Source organism: Crocodylus siamensis, chromosome 2 (assembly GCF_052110815.1).
Source record: "Crocodylus siamensis isolate JL-2025a chromosome 2, ASM5211081v1, whole genome shotgun sequence".
Lineage (NCBI taxonomy): Eukaryota > Metazoa > Chordata > Crocodylia > Crocodylidae > Crocodylus > Crocodylus siamensis.
This window is the reverse complement of record NC_143396.1, coordinates 112,531,040-112,547,300: the sequence shown is the minus strand read 5'-3', so window position 1 is coordinate 112,547,300 and position 16,261 is coordinate 112,531,040. Positions and strand designations below refer to the sequence as shown.

The 16,261-nt window shown below is 38.7% G+C and overlaps 1 protein-coding gene and 1 pseudogene across 1 annotated transcript in view; one reads left to right on the top strand and one right to left on the bottom strand.

Annotated features, from left to right (window-relative positions):
• Positions 1 to 16,261, bottom strand: part of FAT4 (FAT atypical cadherin 4) — a 241,366-nt gene that overhangs the window by 218,271 nt on the left and 6,834 nt on the right. The gene's annotated exons all lie outside the window — the stretch shown is intronic.
• On the top strand, positions 2,843 to 4,531 carry LOC149870635 (SOSS complex subunit C pseudogene; annotated as a pseudogene).

The window sequence follows — 16,261 nt, the reverse complement described above, 5'->3', positions numbered from 1 at the left end:
GCGCCTGAGCCACAACCAGAGGAAGGAGCTTGCTACTGGGAGCAGCGAGCAGCACTGTGGGGGACCTGGAGACTTACTCTGCCTGTGCTAGCTAAACAGCTCCCTGGGCTGAGTGGAGATGCAATATGGGAGATTGTCCAGGAAGGCCCAAGCTGGGAAAAGCCAGAAGAACTCAGTAGAAGGCTGAGGAGAGCTTAGAGAAAAGCAACCCAACTGCACTTGACTGTGTTTGTGTTTTCCTTTATGTTGTTGCTGAGGCTGTGGTGCAAGGGAGTAGCTGAAAGAGGAGGGAAAGAGGCCATGGAAAATGTCCCATAAACAGGCTTAGATTATTGAGTTGGCAGACTGCCAGACACCTGGTGAACCGAGACCAGACTGTCTGAGCCTCAGACAGTGCAGGCTAAGGCACACAGGACTGCCCTTCTGGTTCTCTGGAGGCAACCTCCCAGAGTTCTAATAACTAAGGCATGGCAGATGAAGATAGGGTAGTACTCAAAGTAAGACTATAGTAGAAGGGTCAGGATAAGAGTGGCCACAAGGAGGCACCACTCACCACTAGCAGCAGATCCCATTACAAAGACTTTGGTCCTAAAAGTGGATCCACATGAGTAGGCGCTTACACCTGTGAATGAACAAAGCTTCACACCATCAAAGGGGTCCACCCAGGCAGATCTGATTGCCAGATCGGAACCTATCATTTCCTATATATTTGTCCAGAACTTCTCTCACTTCAAGAACTACCCAAGATACAAATAAACAATCAATAACAATGGTTTAAAATAACAAATGTGTTTTAGCTGTGAGTGCATGACTTCCAAAAAAAACCCAAAAATGTAAAAATAAAGGTTTTATTTATCTCTGAGTTTCAGTTACAAGGTAGATTAACCCAAACTGAATTAAAACTATTTTGTTTTCATGTTGCATACAAAGGTATTTCTCAAACTTTCATAACAGTGAATCATTTTAAGATAATGTAAAATTATCTCGGGTCAATCCAGAATGTTAAGAACTATGACCCGATCAAACTATGGTGGCTTCTTCATATTAAAAATCATGAAGACTCAGAAAGAAAAGAGAATGATTATAAATACATGTTCTATACCACATCACACATTAGAGATTGATTTATGATGCCAATAGCTCTCTCTGGGGAAAAACATAATCCACTTGTGACCACAGCAGAATCTCAGCATAATCACCCTCTTCTGGCTGCAGTGAAAGACAGATCGTTGCCTTTTCGGGATTTGTTGCTGAAGTATTAGAGCCATATTTCTAAAATAGAAACTATGGATAGAATATTAGATTCTCAGAAGAAATATTTTACTGTATCTTATATTTTATTGCTTAACATGCAACAACTTTTCTGTAAAGATTTATATGAGTAAATCATATATGAGTACATTTTAGATAAAGTTTTAAAATTGTTTATTTTTGGCAAAATGTATAGGTATATCAGATACCAGTCCTATATTTATCACAAATAAATTATTTTCTCTATATTTGTATTTGGACTTATTTGTTGAATATTATACAAATAAACCAAAAGCAAACTCAGGAACCAAACGGTACATTCTACAACAAACAAGTTAGTGCATGTGAAGGATTTCTCCACATACAACCAAAATACTGAAGGCACACCTCTCTGTTCTCTTCCTAGCCAATGAGCCCTAAAATATCTTGAAAGCTGTAGGCTGCACATGTAGAGGGAGTTAGGTTAGCAACTCAGACCCAGCTCAGGAGATTCTCCAATATGCACACACACACACACACCCTCCCCCCCACACCCACATGCATGTGCATGGACATGTACACACACACACGATAGATCATCTCCAGACTGAGTCTTCACATCTCAAGTTGTGTAGTAATCCAGAGCAGCACTGAAGAGGGAGAGGATAACAGCATACTGGGCTGCAGTAGTAGGTGCCAGCAGATCAAGGGAAATAATTATTCCACTCTACTCTGCACTTTTGAGGCCACATTTGGAGTAACGTGTTCAGTTTTGGGGCCCCCACTATAGAAAGGATGTGGACAAATTGGAAAAGGTCCAGCGGAGGGGAACAAAAATGGTTCAGGGGCTGGGGCACATGACTTGAGAAGAGGCTGTGGGAAGTGGATTTATTTAGTCTGGAAAAGAGAAGACTATGGGGATTTAAGAGCAACCTGCAGCTACCTGAAGGCTGGTTCCAAAGAGGATGGAATTAAATTGTTCTCAATGATGACAGAACAAGGAAGAACTGTCTCAAGTTACAGCAAGGAAGGTATAGGTTGGATATTAAGAAAAACATTCTCACTAGGAGGATGGTGAAGCACTGAAACAGGTTACCTAGAGGTGGCAGAATCTCCATTGTTGGAAGTTTTTAAGGCCCAGCTTGATGAAGCTCTGGCAAAGAGAATTAGCAGATCAGTTCCATTGTTTCACCTTAGTACTTACATACAGGGCTTCAGGGCTATGGGTATCAACTCCAGTTGTAGGAAAGGATTCCATGCATCAGGAAACATTTTTTTCATATGTAGGAAGGACATAACAAATGAGCTTTGCTCGACTTTTACTGCAGGCATACAAGATTACTCACAATGTCTTTTTTACCTTACGATTAAAAACATTAATGCCATAAAGCACTCTCTCCTACAGCCCCCCACACCCCTCCCCACACACACACAGCTGAGCAGAAAGAAAAAAAAAAAACAATAACAGACACCTTTATCAGTTGCAGCCATCTGTGTTCCTTTGGTTTGATCCAAGTATTTTGGCAGGCATGTATGTAGTTTTCTCCTACCCCATTACGATCTTACCCTGCAAAGAAAATGTTCACTCCTATTTCCTCCTTTCTCCATGAGTTCAAGGGTCAAGTAGTGTTCTAAATCTGTCCATGGCTGAACTTAAAATAACAAGGCATCATTGCTTAGGCTTAATTAGCTATGATCTCAACATGATCTTTTAAATTTATTTTGAATAATAACAATCATCTGATAACATTACACCTGGCAACATACATAAGATGATAAATAACATGGGATTTTCAAACTAAGATATATGAAGCACTTGGTATTAAAGTGTATAATAAAGATATGACTATATGAATAAAAAGCATAAGATTTAACTCATCTTTCAAGTTAAAAGCCTTTTGTAAAAAAAGTCCACTGCTCCTGTAATACAGAAAACTGAAAAGCAGGCTAGGATAATCAGTTTTTGTATTAGTAATCATATTTATAAATTAATCCCTGTGTAATATAAAGGTCTTCTACATGACTATAGGGGAGAATGCATTTTTTTTAACCATTTGTGCACCAAATCCCAAGGGCCCCAAATACCTAGAAAAGTCAGCAACAAAACTCCCATTGATATCCAAGAGCAGATCAGGGTCAAAAAAAAAATTAAAAATCAGTACGTTACAAGCATATACAAACAAAAAACAGATTCTTAAAGGATAAAGGTAATAAATCAGAGAGCTCAATTGCTATTTTGCATTTGATGGATTAAGAAGATCTTCAAAACAGAAACTGAGAAAGAGGAGGGGGAATAAGAAAAGTAAAAATGTAGCAAGGTGTATGAAACCCCCTTAGAAAATATCAATCTTTTCACTAAACATTATATATTAAAGGTCAGACATCTTATTACACCTTCTAAAATATTTAAATAATTTGCCAAAAATAGCCCAAAAAGAAGTTGGCTTTTAAAATCTATTCTATAGTGTTTTCTTTTTGTTGTTCTGAAGTACAGCCTGTTTTCCCCATCTGTTGCGGGCATGCAAAACTGCACTGTCCAAAACTGTGCACACTCTCTCTCTCTAGGTGTAATTGTGCATATCGTTCACAAACATATGTACATATCTAGAGAGAAACAGAGTGAACTAAGTTGCGTACATACACACCCATTTCAATATTACTGTATAGAGATAATATTTACACCTATGCATATACACACCTTGTGATATTCAATAATTTTCCATCTCTACCTCCTATACACAAAAGCTGCTTTTTGATCATTATTACAAATCAATTATGATAGTAAACTATCCCAGTTAAAAATGCAGTCATTAAATATTAAATATAGTACTTCTTTTCTGACACCATTTTAGAGCACAGAACTCTATTTAAAGAAAATTATTCCTTATATGCTGACATAACTGAAAATTAGAAGTATTTCTAGGGGAAAACAGAGCCATGGATTTTAAAGTTGAGAGATGTAACTACAATTGAACAAAACTAAAAGTAGCATGATGCCAACAAACCCTCCAGGACAAGGTTTTAAGAGTAAAAATAGGATTACAATCTTGGCAGAACTAGACAAGAAGACAAAATTACTTATGCAAAACTTGCTGACCACAAATCATCCTTGAGTCAGCATTGCACTTGCAAGATCTTCTCTTAGTAAGGATCTCCATAATCATGCTAAGCAACAGCACATAAAAGCACAGCAAAAGACTACATTACAGCAGCACATGTACATTCTTCCGGATGCTTCATAACCCAAGACTATGCTTTTATAAATCTTACTCTTCCTGTCTTACCTCAGTTTGAGTTGTAGTAAGGGATGTTATTTTTCAGAGCAGAGCAAAGGAGACCTATACTTTGGTCAGCTGCCATCTCCAAAACTGCTTACATGGTCTATCAAGGAACAGAAGACATTCTTAAAAAACCTGAGTTTTATATTTTTATTTAAAAATTAAGGAGGCCTGCCCCACTGTGGATTTTTTAAAAACCCAGTATTTCTAGAACAACTCTGTCCTGAAATAAATATAATGTTCACTGGGTAAATACATGAAAAAAGTTATGGAGTAAAATCATTAAACAAAAAAAAAAAATAGCTAAACTATTGAACCAGGTCATCTAAATTATTTATTGTTTGCACAAGTTCGGTGTATTCTGCATGTTGTTCAACAAGAAAAAAATATATAGCTATCATATTAAAGTGGAAAAATTACTAAAATGTGCAAAACCTAGAAATCTTGTTCAGAAATGATAGTTTTAATTAGACCAACTAAGAAATCACAAAAAAATATATCTGTCTTTGCAAGCTTGCAGGCGCACATGCCATTCTTCAGGCTGAGGACCAATCCAGCATGGTAAAAATCCTCATGGGTAGAAAATAAACTTTATTTTGCAAAGAGAACTTTGAGGCTGAAGTCTGTTCCCTTAGGGTCTATGAGAGTCTGCATTTCTTTTTGTTTCAGACCAACATGCATGGGCGACTGATGGGGGGGCAGCCAGTCAGGACTGAAAAGTCTTGCTGCCTTGGCCCGGGGGGGGTGGTGTTCTCCACAGCCAATCTCGCTGTCTGGCGGGGAGTTCCCCTACAGCCAGTTGCTGTGACCAATCACTGCAGCTGCTTCCACGAGTGGCTGTGGCCGCTTCTGGGAGCAGCTGCAGTGATTGGCCGGCACTTGCAGGTTGGGCACCAGCACTCCCACCTGCCCCCCACCCATCGCCTAAGCAGCAAGCACGGCCAATTAGGGAGTCCTATGGTTCAAAGTTCCTCTCTTCAAAATGAAGATTATTTTCTACCTAGGAAGATTTTTACCATCTTCGATTTGTCCTCAGCCTGAAGAACGGCACGTGTGCCTGAACGCCTGCAAAGAAAATAATTTGTTTGCGACTGTTTTAGTAGATCTAATAAAAGGTATCATCTCTGAACCACGAGTTCTTGAGTTTTGCATTTATTTTTGTCTCAAACCAACACAACTACCAAATACATTCCTAATATTAGTAAATTTTCTTTCCCCCAAATAAGACATGCACCTTGTTTTTTCGAAGGCAGAATGAAAACAAAAGGATTTTCCGGAGTTATGATGGCCTAGAGAAGAGACAGTCTAACCATCAGGTCACTCATCCTCCTTTTCCTTTTCAAGCAAAAGCTACAGTTTAACCTTTCCACAGCTGAACTGTCAGTAGCTCTTTGCTGCTTAGTCAAAAGTTGAAACTGTAGCTGCTGCCGGAAACTGAACTCTGGTCAGATCTAGGATTCTGAAAAGAGCTAAAAATCAATTTGAGGATCTGTAAAATAGAAAAAGAGAAATCATGAGTACCAAAGAGGCAGCAAAATTTCCAGAGAAAAGATAGCTTGATTATGGAGCATGAAGACCATTAAAAAAGAGAGAAGGTTGTTAACACCTGTGGAGTGAAGAACAATTGACAGGAATCAGGTAGATTATTATGAGCTATGAAATCAATTAACTTTCTTAGCACTGCTGAGAAACTTTAAGTGAAGTAGGAATGAAAGTGGGGTTCAACCACACCACTGTATCACTCCTCCTCCCCTACGGTATGCCTATGCTGGACTCCACTCCTGCTTTCATGCAGCTGCTAGGAAGAAAAGAAATAACAGGTATTTTACAGCATCTCCATGCTTATATTCTGGGTAGAAAATCAGCTTCCCCAACTAAGACATGCACCCCAATTTTGAAAGGCTATTTTTGACGGAAAATGTGATATGCAAGTAAATACGGTACTTGTTTTCTGGAAGTAAAACTCTCAGCTTTTAAACACTACTGTGTCAACAGAGCCAGAATAAGTAAGTTAGCAATAACCAAAGATAGAAAAAAAATTTTTAAGTATATTTGCCTAAAATTTTAACTGTATGCTCTTGTGTTAATTTTTACACTAATATCACATTAGTTGAAAAGGTTTAGAAATAGAAACAATTATATGAATATCCCTCAAAATTAAGGAAGAATGTTATAAGGGACTTTTTATCTAAAATGCATCTTTCACAAGGGACAATTACCATCTTGGCTTCATTTTTTTCTGCATACTGATTTTGTAGTCAAATATCAATATCAAGCAATGTGCAATTCATGGACATTATCTAAGCAATGTTAAAAAAAGCTTGGGGCAGTTCCACATATTCATATTTGATTACTCATAAAAGATTGTATATGTGATCATATTCCTCACTCACAAAATGTGTTTGCATGTATGCATGTATGTATGTATAGCCTACTGTACTACACACACACAAAACACATTGACATTTTTAAAAGAGCTGTGTTAAACACATGCATTTGTCAAACCCAGGGATATCCAATTTCCAGGCAACCAAGGGCACATGCCTCAGTCCTGGGGACTGCATGAGCTGCAGGCCACAGCCCCTAGGGCCATTTATGTCATAGGCAACCCCTGTATCACCCAAGCAGCCCAGATGTCCCCTCCCACTATGCATGCTGCATAGACAGCCCAAGGAAATCAGCAGCTGTGACAAAAGCAATAGTGGGGGGGAATAAGTGGTAGTCAAGTGAGAGACCATGGGCCACATGTTAACCCTTTGGGGGTTACACGCAGCCCATGGGCCACCAGTTGAACAACCCTCATCTAACCCACGTAGTAGTTTATTGCAACTCTGCCTCTATTGACATTAATGATAATCTATTTAACAGGATTAAAATTAGCCCAATGATAAAATACTTTGTAAAATCCTATCAGTAACTCCTAAAGTGCATGAAATTCTCAATTAAAAGGAAAAAAGTTACACAGGCTATTATGAATAATACTATTTAAAAAACCTGTCCAATGAGAAAACACTCTAACAAATAACGTGAATATTTTTCAAGTTAAAAAAGTGTGTTCAGAATAATATTTGTCAGAACTAGAGCTATGCAATTTCTAGCAGCCATGTTCAAACGTATCAGAACCAGTACCACTGTTCCCTCAGTTCTATTCATACTCACTACACCTCAAAGCAAAAGGAAATTTAATTATGAGAATTGTAATGAACTAACAATATTTGTCTGTTTAATATTAAACTGAGATGGAACCCTTATTTATACCATTACCAAGAATACAAAAGCAGCAGAGGTAAAAGGTTAAAATCCAGCCTAGAAGAGGGGAGAAAGAGGTAGTTTTAATAAGGGTAGTTCAATAGGTAAGATGGGCCTAACTGATAATCTTACCTTAAGAGTTTGAACATACATTTATCATTCCTGTATCTATGTGATTTTGTATTATGAGAACAGCTTGAGTTCACATTATTTGGGAGACATAACAGTCTAACACTTGCCTCTCAGCATGTCCCATACTGAGTATAATTCAACAAATAATTAATCTGCTATGAAACATTGTAAGCATATCCAATTAATGTACACTGCAGGCATAATGAAAGCTGTTCTTGTTCACTCTAATTAAACAGTAAGGGGCAACATTTAAAGTCTAAACCAGTTTCTCTAATGGTGTAAATTCTCTGTTGGACTTCCATAAATTGATGCAAGTAATCCAGGAATGGATTTATCATGGAAGTTAAAAATAACTCTCTATTGTAAAGATATTTTAGAAAACTCACAATGTGGAGATAAAGCTACTCAGGGAAGGAGTGCGAAATGATCTTTAGCCACGCCATTGCCTGTTCTTCTTTACAATTTCAGAGGAGTATAAAAGATAAAAAGGGAACCGTCTCCTGATTGGCAATAAGCAAGTGATTGTCACCCGATAAGAAGTGTAAAATGTAAAAATTAGAGTTGACAAGTGTAGATCAGAGCTGTCCAAACTGGTGGCCTCTGGGCCATGGGCGCAGGCTCCTTGCCTGGCTGCCATTCCCCTATTGTTCCAGCTGTAACAATATCCAGAGACTCCAGGTTTCCCCTCTGTCCTCCAGTTTTCACTACTTGCCCCTGGCACCAGGGGCAGAGCCCTGAGGTGTAGCATGTCCTGGGGGACTGGGGGTAAGTCTGTAGTCTGGGGGACATGTGACTTGCCCCGGTATAGCACATGGGCATGTGACCTTCCTTGGTTCAGCTCATGAGGTATGCAGCCTAGAAGCTGAATAGTTTTGGAGTAGATCATAAATACCACAGAAAAGTAAGGCTGAAAGACACCTCAGGAGGCCATCCACTCCAACCCTCTGCTCAAAACAGGTTCCTCCCTATCCAAGCCATCCTAGTCAGGAGTTCATCTAACCTGTTATTTAACCCTTTGGCAACAGCCCTCATGCAAAACTACCAGGCACAATACCCAAAACATCAAGAACTTGCCACACATAAAGCAGAAGAATGAGGGCACTGTCAACGCCCTGTTACTGTAAAAGCAGAAAGCAGGAATACCTATGAAGCAAGCTGAGTGCTACCTATCATCATCTGGTAAGTGTTTGCTTAAATACAATTGATTTTATGAGAAGAAAATTATGTTGATACATGATCTGTAAGGTCCATAACAACTATGACATTATGAATGTATAAATGACTGGAGGAAATTAAATGTAGAAAGATGGATCCTTTTCTTATATTATTTAGATTGAATGAACATTTTACTGCCCTCAGTTATAATATTTATGGTAAGTATCTTTAATCTGTCAATATCAAAAAATGGATTGAGACAGGTATTTAAAAACGTAGTGTAATTGCCTCTCTAGTTGCTCAGGAAAGTAGATTTTATATTGAGCAGCTAGCCATTTGGCATGGTTGGGTAACACGAACCTGGGATCAAAATTAGAGAAGTTTTACTTTAAAGTTAAATCATGATGCTGCTTCACAGACTGGGTCAAGAAATCCCCATCTTACACCTGTTACATACATAGTAGAGAATTTCTAGGCAAAGGTCCTTGGTTTTTTTGTTGCTTCTTTTACATCTTAATTATATTACACAATAGGTTGGTCACTGGAAAGACAAAGTAGGAAAATGTCATAGAGATTACTCCTAATTATTCCATCAGGATGCCCAGTTTGAACCCCCAGCCCCAACCTCCAAGAAGGGAGCAGACTTGAACACTGATCAAAGGATATCAAGGGATCTCCCAGGAGAGTCAACAGGAAACCAAAACTCCTGCAGGGAACCTTCTGCACCATCCCTACACCCTGTCTGCCCTTGACCTAACTCTTTGGCTCTACCAGAACCTGACTTAAAGCTTCTCCAGACAGAAGCTGCCCTGGGGAGCCCCCATCATAGAGGCACAAGGCTGAATCAATGACCAGTTAATGCAATGAAGATAGATTTCAGCCACCTGAAGAAGGAGCCCTCAATACCCCTTCCAAATGTCAAAAAAAACCTTTAATTTGCGGACATAACTTGCACGCACTTTATACATGTATGGCAGGTTTGCACAAAAACTTTATATAATGTGTGTCATTAAACCATGAGGGAAACACCACTTTTTCTTTTAACAAAGTTATCTTTACAGAAATTATTGCTTCCTTAAAGTCCTTCTTTGAAAATCATTTGTATTATTACTATATAATAAGTACCTGTAATTTCACAGTATAACCATGACTAACTATTTTGCAAATATTACTAATATCATTTTGGTTTTTTACTCCACTGAGAAAACAAAAAAAAATATCACTATATAAAACCACCAAGATTGCAGTTTAGACTTAAGTGGTCTAATTAAAAGCAAGAAAGCAAATCAGTGTAAAGCAAAAAAATGATTTCTCTAACATATCCTTTATTACTGTTGGCAAAAGTAGAGTAAGGCTGTAGGATTACTGAAACTAATCATAAAATGTATCACAGTGATCTGGCATCACTTCTGGCAACTATGACACTAAATATAATGGGCAAACAATTTCTTTAAATTGAGATTCTCTCTCTATCCACAATAAATTTCCTTCTTAAAATTAGACCACTTGAGAGTTATGGCTTGTTTTTGAACAATGGTTTTGAACTAAACTAGATTTAGTTAGCAGCAATGCAACTCCCTTGTCTACACTATCAAAACTACTCTCAAAAGAACTATCATAGAAGTTTCACTAATCTACGTAAAATGGCTATGACAATACACAAACTGTATGTAGACCATACCTTGGATTGTTATTTCAAAATTTATTCTGTATTTTCCCAGTGAAACTAAATAACTTCCAACCTCTTGAAAAAGACAATGAAGATATGTGGAACTTATTTATCTCTATACTATCAGTCATAGGCTAGGGGCAAAGAAGATCATTTTCACGGAAAGTCTCTTGCAGATCTGTAATTCACCAAATGCAAAAGAAAAGCCCAGTGACCACAGATGAGAACAGTTTAGGAGAAAAGGCTGACAATATAATTCATCACAGCACAGTTCATTATGTTAACTATGCCTAACAGGACAGACACTACCACACTGCTGTCTATTTTCTCCAACAGCCATTAAATGCAAAAATACCTTTAAGGCAGAGGCGAGGAAACTAAGACCCTCCTCCCTTTTATGAGATGCCCATCTCAGTGAACCACACACCTTCACATGTCGTCTTTCTGACCCCCACATGTTGCCTACCCTGGAAGCCAGCTTCAGTGGAAGGAGTGAAAAGTACTCTTAGTAATGCCCAGCCTATGATCTGGTAGCTTGTTTAAAAGTGGGTGATGAAGGTTCAGATCTGAATAAGGATGTCTTAGGACCTGGCTCGCCCATTCCCTAAGCAATACCCTAATCACTAGACCAGTAGTGCTCACCCTTCTAGCGCTACAAGCCAGATCAATGGCATGAGGCTGGCCCAGCACTCCAGAATGAGGCTCTGTACCACCTCCACCCAACCCATCATCCTTCATTTGGTGCACAAGGCCATATTATCCAGCCTGTGGGACTCTCCATGAGTCCATAAATTGACGGCAAAGGAGCAGCAATTACTGCCACTTTTCCTCTGCCACCAAATGTTAAGACACTGGGGAGCCCTGCTGGTGAGATGGCTAGCTTCTGAAGGCCAGATCTGAACTAAAAGAAGGGCTCCCCTCCCCCAACATCACTAATTAGTGGCAGAACAAAACACAACATTTCCAGGACTTAGAGCAGAGTATACACAAATACCCTGACAGAACAGGACTGCAATAGAATGTAAGTGCCCTCAGAAGAGCAAGAAGAATTGCGCTGAGGGAAGGTAGGATCTAAAAAGTTGCTAAATAGCTAACATAACACTTAAATAGCTAAAGTTTGCTGCAGAAGTGCTACATGCCCTCCACTAAGGAAGACCTGGGTTTGGGTCTCCATTTCCTCTAAAAATTCCAGAAAAGCATTTTTCCTAGATGAGTTGATTTCTTCAAATGGTCAGGCAGAAAAAAAAAAGGAAAAATCTCTGAGAGGGAAGTTCAACAGCTTCTGGGTCATATGGTATTGTTCCAGTGATGGGGCAGTGATATAAGAAATGATGCATTCATTGATAAGTAAAACAATGAAAAGACTTGAATTATGTCTACTGTACCAATTGGCTGTCCCTATATTTATTAGCCTACCGGTGTCATTACTTGAACACAGCTACACTACTTCCAGTATAGGAGGTGGCCTATCCAAACTTAATGATGCCACTGCTAGACATGATAATGTTACTATATAAACCTGGCTTTAGTGGACTGAGCAAAGGAGATCCAAATTCCATTGCTAGCTCTGCCACTAGTCCGCAGAGTGACCTTGGGCTAATATCTCCATCTTGCAACACCTGATTTTCGCCGGCTCTAAAAACTGCACCACCTTCGTAAATCCACTCTGAAATCTATTGGTTTCAGAAGAGCACTGTACGAGATTTCAAATGCTATACTGCTAACACAACAGGACTAGAGATTTTCTTCTTCACCATAAAGCGACCAAAATGCTGGCTTGCATCCATAGATGCTTCTCAAGCAAATCCCGGGATGTCATTCTCCCCTTGTACTTGGCCTTGGTGAGGCCACAGCTGGAGTACTGCATCCAGTTTTGGGTTCCACAATTCAAAAAGGATGTGGAGAAGCTCGAGAGAGTCCAGAGAAGAGCCACGCACATGATCAGAGGTCAGGAAAACAGACCTTACGATGACAGGCTGAGAGCCATGGGGCTCTTTAGCCTGGAAAAGTGCAGGCTCGGGGTGATCAGATGGCCACCTATAAGTTTATCAGAGGTGACCACCAGTATCTGGGGGAACGTTTGTTCACTAGAGCAACCCAAAGGATGATGAGTTTAAACAGTCATAAACTACTATAAGACTGATTCAGGCTGAACATAAGGAAGAATTTCTTTACTGTCTGAGCCCCCAAGGTCTGGAACAGCTTGCCATCGGAGGTGGTTCAAGAACCTACACTGAACACCTGCAAGAGCTGGACTCAATGATCTTCCAAGGTCCCTTCCAGCCCTAATGTCTATGAAATCTATGAAATAATGCTAAACTTCTACGTTTCTTTTTTCACCTTGAACAATTTTAGCTAGCATTCCTGCAAGTGTACCTAGCTATAAGCCTTCATGTTTCAAAATATAAATCAACTGCTTGGAAGTCAAAAGAAACTTACTGGATAAGAATGCTCTTGTGCAAATGTCAACCCTGACACCTTTCAGAAAAGCATGTGGTATGTAACGCTGGCAGATGGGGAGCTGGACCAGTGATCTGATCCAGTAAGGCAAGTCCTGTGAATTGGTGTGAAGGATAGGAAAAAAAATCTTTGCTCTTCCAGATGGTGGATTAGGCAACACATTTATATTAATCTCCTCAGTATAGCTCAGGAGCAGAATCATAACAAGAACTCTACAATGGGCTACTAACAAAGGATGAAGATGTAGTGATTGGATATCTTATGGAGAAATTGCTCCCGGACTTCACTAGTCTCTCATATACACATGCATAGTATTCTTCTAGATAGTCAATAAGTTAATATGTTCCAAGCTTGAAAGCAATCTTCTATGTTGTACCAACTCTGTCACACATACCCACTCCTTTTCCAACCCAAGGTGGGGGGGGGAGGAGGAAATCAATCAATCAATATTTTACTGCCCTCCTTATCCATCTCAAGTGACAAGTTTAGTAACCAGCATTCTCTGCATTTTCTTGGAATTACTTACATGCCCATTAACAATTAAGATGATATTTGCCTGCAGGTGGCCAGATATTAGGAAAGAATGAAGGCAGCATTTGATTTATTCTGTAATGTACCTTTACTTACCTGATCCAACAGCACATCCCTTGTAATACAACTGATGAGGAAAATGTGAAAAACAAAAAGCTCCCTCATGAACAAAGCCAAAAATCAAATTATGTATCCATGCAGAAACAGCTCATATCTTCAATACTTCCCCCTATTGTGCTTTTATTCTAGGAATAATTTTATAGGTGTCCCTGGCTAAGCACTGAGGGAAAGTAAAGTGATATGTTTCAGTAATTTAATTCTTCTTCTAACCGAGCATGTAGTCATAAAAGGGTACAAAAGAAAACATAACAAATAAAAGAATGCCCCACTCTTGTAACACTGTATGTGCTAGGATCCTATGGTACAGTAACCCTAATCTATGTTCTGGTTCAGTTACCATTAACACTGCCACACTGAAAACAGGATTAATAGCAAAATGGATAGAGCTAAAACCTTTGCACTTGACCTGATACAAGAAGACACACTTTTCAAAAGGAGCACTTATGAGGTTAGAAGTTTAAGTATTACAAGTCATGTCCATGTTCTCATGTATAGTCCCAGTTTCTTAAGAAGGGGAGGTAAGCAGTAGATCCTGAGACTGAAATCTGTGCACTCAAAAAGAGTCAATCCTTCCAACCACTGCTTTAGCAAAACAAACACAAGCTATCATGGGAATACAGGCACTAATTTCATTGCTTATTCAGAACCCACTGATGGTCGGCTTGCCCAGAGAATGTCAACTGCAGTGGTTCTTGTTCAAACATGGGCTAAGGAAAAACATTCCAAAACAAGCTAAATTGTTACATACAGCAAGCAGGGTAAAAACAGTCTGCAACAGATTAAGATTTTTTTTTTAATTTGATAACTGAATATAAGTTTATAATGTATTTCTAAAGAAGCACAGTGAACTAATTATGTTTGTATTGTGGGGGGGGAAGAGTCGAAAGCATTTAAGATGCTATAAAGATGCAACCAATAATATGAAACCCTAGCTTCCAACCCCTGCTTTTAATATTCTCTCTAGAAAAAACATTTGCTTTTGATTTCAGGAGTGGTTTGTGATCAACAATTTAAAGATGGTTTAAAATTTCAATGGTTTCTTTCTTCATGCCCCAATGTTCTTATTAAGCATTTTTACAATGTGTGAACCTACTGCAACCATAGGGTCCTGCAAGACCTCTCTCACCCAAGCACCCCTAGCCCCCATGAATAGTGTTAATGTTTCAATTGAACTATTTGAAATGAAAGCTGCAAGAGTTTGGCTGAAATTCTCACTGAGCTAATTCTCAGAATACCAGACTATCAAGAAAAAAATATTACACATTACTCATTTGGCTTGTTTGTGTTATTTTTTCCTTTATTTTACTATCCAGGTTTGCAAATAACAATAATTAGTAGATTCCTACTAACTGTCAGCTACATAATTTGAACCAATGATTCAGATTATGTCTAAAATACAATACCCTTCAGATCTGTTATTGTTCTTTCTAGTGTTGTATACTATGTATTTTGCTAGCTACTGCAACAATACCAGCTTCCTCTAGCAAACTGACAAATCTTTTCTGAGTTAAAAGCAGCTGCTTAAATTACTGGCCTCAAATAAACAACCATTTTTTACTCTCTTAACAACTACCAAATCTAGAAGAATTTGTTCATACCTTCTTAATAGTCATACCAAAAATTTTAAATTAAACAAATAATATATTAATTGAAACAAAAATACCTTGTGCCAAATGACAATATTTTATATACCACATTCAGTGCAACCCTTCACAAAATCAGAGCATTTCTAATGACTCGGCTATTGTAGAACATGCTTTTAAGTGGAAACATGGGCGGAGGAATCCCTGGGATGTAAAAAATTGTGCAAAACTGAGGTAATGTGCTCAGTTGGTGAGAGAAATGGTTGAACCATTATGCACTTCCGGCATCCCCTACAATACAGTGCTGGTTCTAGACTTCCAGTGAGCAAAAATGACTCACAAGAAAAAGTTGAAGGGACACTCAAAACTACAGTAAAAAAAAAAAACCAAAGTCCCACCTTCACTAATCACAATAAGTTTCCACCCAAAAAGTGAAGGTCATCAGTGTATGCCTTACCTATGTGACTGATTTACATTCAAATGCAACCTTTATAAAAAAAGAAAGCCTAATGTAGTAACTAATATTCAAAAGCCTGTCTTCTCATGCTTCACTCTTAAACCTAGTCACAGGGAGAACATTTTAAAACCAGTTAGTCGAGGGTTTATAGGAAGTGGCATTCTGCAAAAACTTAGCAACTCATAGCCATTTAAAAAAAAATAGCAATATTGTGTTACTATCTTTAATACCTTCTAATATCTTTCAGTAAAAAAGAATAACAGTAGCCTGAGACCTATCTGAGAGATCAAACAGTTAACACCACAAGCCAATGAAGCACAAAGAGGGTCAATTCTCTGGCTCTGTCTGAACTATTCAGACATCAGTACACTACTAGCCGCTTCTCAGTCGAGTAGTG